Source organism: Crocodylus porosus, unplaced genomic scaffold (genome assembly GCF_001723895.1).
Source record: "Crocodylus porosus isolate Cpor-Errol unplaced genomic scaffold, CroPor_comp1, whole genome shotgun sequence".
In the NCBI taxonomy this organism is placed as follows: domain Eukaryota; kingdom Metazoa; phylum Chordata; order Crocodylia; family Crocodylidae; genus Crocodylus; species Crocodylus porosus.
Genome location: NW_017728916.1, coordinates 15,801,478 through 15,804,582, shown reverse-complemented (window position 1 = coordinate 15,804,582; position 3,105 = coordinate 15,801,478).

Genomic DNA, 3,105 nt, shown 5'->3' with positions numbered 1-3,105 from the left:
TTTTCTCCTTATGCATATATATCTTGAAGCTTTGATCAGCTCAAGTCCTAATCAAGCAAGAGCTACAGCAGCTAGCAAGACAAAGCAAGATAGCAATATCTGCATAACCAGTCTGTGGTTTCACTTACTGCTATGTTTGGGATTTGTGGGTTCAGATAGTGGACATACAGAAACCAAACATATTTGTGAAGTTCATTGTTTAAACAATTTATGCTGGTTTGGTTTTGTAAGTGTATACATTGGAGCTGTTTGACTTGTGGGCTATCAGCTCCTTCGAGTTAAAGCCAGATCATTTGAAAATTACATTGTGAAGTATTTTGAACCCAACTATCCAATTAGGGTTACATACTTGACAGTAAGTTATAGAGATTTTTTTCACTACTACTCCTGTACTTTTTCACAAAAATGATTATTTTGAAAAAAGTGTGTGTCTCTTAGATGGAATATGATTGTCAAATAATGAAACCACACGTGCAGACTTCCATGAAGATGTATGCACCCAAGGACAGCTTCAATGTTCTTGAATCAGTAGGTGGTAACTCTGATTTAGTATGCTATGTATTAGATTTAGCAGATGATGTATCTAATGCAGGAGGTGATGTTTCTGGCTCAAAAGGTGTTGTATCTGATTGAAGTGGCCTATCTAGATTCAGCAGGTAATACATTTAATCCAGCAGGGGTTGTACCTGATTCACTGTATGATATATCAGATGCACTAAATGATCTATCTAATTTTATGAGTAATATGTTTCATTCAGGATATGATCTGTTTCTCCAATGAGTATTTTTTTCTGTAAATGATTTATAGATTCCATTATGAAATAGAATACATTAATAAAACATCTTATTTCCATGCATGTTTGAATTTTACCATTAACATACATTTTAAGAGCAAGGAAGGATGAAGCTAGATCAGAAATTGTAGAATAACTATGAAAGTGGGAAGTCACTTTTCATACATGGCATTGTCTGAAAACACAGCCAGTCATATTACTGTAATATCATGTATGAAATTAATGGGCTAGTAAGAGGAGGAAAGGATTTTTTTTTATCTTTAGTCCCTCCAAGTGTGTTTTTTAAGGGGATTGTATTATCGCCATTAAATTAATTACACTAATTTACAGAATATTTCACAGTGCTATATGCAAGGCAATCACAACAAACAATTACCCTCACAGAATTCCTTCAACTGGTGACACATTATGGTGAAAATAGCCATGGAAAAACAGGAAATATATCAACTACAAACTAGCTACAAAGCATGGGAATCAGTATCAACATGAAATCCCTTGAGAGTTCTTTGGTATGTATTACAGTATAGGGGTAAGTGGAAACAGCAAAGGAATACATTCCTGTTCTTTTAAACATATGTAGGAATAAACAATAAGGGGCCAGATTCTATTCCAATGGATTTGTAAATAGTTTGTAAATAGATTTAGTCAGTTGTTTAAACAATTTATGCCAATTAATTCTTTGGATTCCATATCTGTTCCATTCTGCATGAATACAATGATTATTTCTAAATTTCAAAGGTTTAGACCTGTGAGAAGTTAGAATATTTTAACCTTCCAAGTAAATATAGCAATAAGCATGAAATGCCCCCCACACATTTTTTCTTTAACTTCTGTTGTCATTCTAATAACACATAATTACTTTCTCCCTTATATGATCCATTTTATGATATTCATGTTCTATAAAGGAGACAGAAAACCACCTTTAGATCTAAGTTAAATTAAGATATTCCAATTGAAAGGCACTGAACTGTACTTTTCATAGATAAAGTTTAAGTGGGTGTGAACGTTATACTATTTTAATCTTCATTTTTATTTTAATTATACATGCTCCCCCCCATGTTTATGCAAAGATTTTTCCCCCCAGTGCTTCCTATGGGAAGTGAATACCATGGACATATTTAAACAATAGTACACCTGAATTATAACAAAAAATTCAATCTTAACCTCCCTTTGTTTGAAAGTTATAGGTGCCAAATAAGAAGAGTAAGAGCCCGATTCATCTCAATATAATATAATATAATATAATATAATATAATATAATATAATATAAGGCAGGAATCATTCAAGTTAAATTATTATTATTAAAGTGATATAAACCTCCTTTTCAAGGTGAAGGGAAGTTTGGGTTCCAAGTTCTGATTTTTACTTTATTTTATTTTAATAGAATCAGCTGCAAACAGATGTAATTTTTTGATTCATCACCTTTATCTTTTTAATGCAATTATTCCTTTCTGTGACAGAACACCCCTTTGGGTGTCTGTCACTTTAAGGGCTGAAGCAGAGTGCTGCCAGGTGGCTAATGAGAGTGGCCATTTTGGACAGTGACCATTTTGGAGAGCTCTATTTTAAGAGCAGAGCAGTGTGAGATCAGTCAGCAGGGAGGAAACATTGCCCTGCTGAGCTCTGGCTCCAGGAACATCTGGGAGGTAAGGGTAGGAGCTAGGGGGATGGCTTGGAGGCTCCTGGTGGTCCTGGGCATGACCTAAAACCACACTCTGCTAGGATAGGGAGGCCTGGTGGGCCTGACTATGGTGGGGCAGGATCACATAAGTATTGGGACCAAGAACCACCCTGCTTTATGGTGGGTCAGGGCACCTAAACCCCTACCCCCACTTTCAGATGGGTTACCAGGAAAGTTGAGGGGTGGAGGGAGGTAAGCTTATAGAGAAGTGCCTGAGTCCCATGGGGTGTTGGACCCTGGAGGTGGGCCAGGCATGCTGAAAAAGAAGCACCTGAGCCCAAGGGGGTGTAAGACCCCCAAGCCCTGAGAGCTGTAGGGCAGAGTTGTGGGGACAGATAAGCTCAGGGAGGAGTGGCTGAGTTCTAAGGGGTGCAAGACCCCAGGCCTTATGGTAAGGGGTGGAGTCATGGCCTGAGAGAGAAGCATAGTGGTCTGGTGAGGGGCTGGGGTGAAGTAGGCCCATAGTTGAGCAATCACTCAGTCTCATTCAGGTGGGGGTCACAGGAGAGGCCCAAAAGATTGTGCCAGGGTTAACTGAAGGGTGGAAAGAAAAGCCTGAGGATATTTTTGAGTAAGGCAGAGTGATTGTGGCCTGGATAGGCAGTATGCAAGAGAATGGGTGAGAGCCAG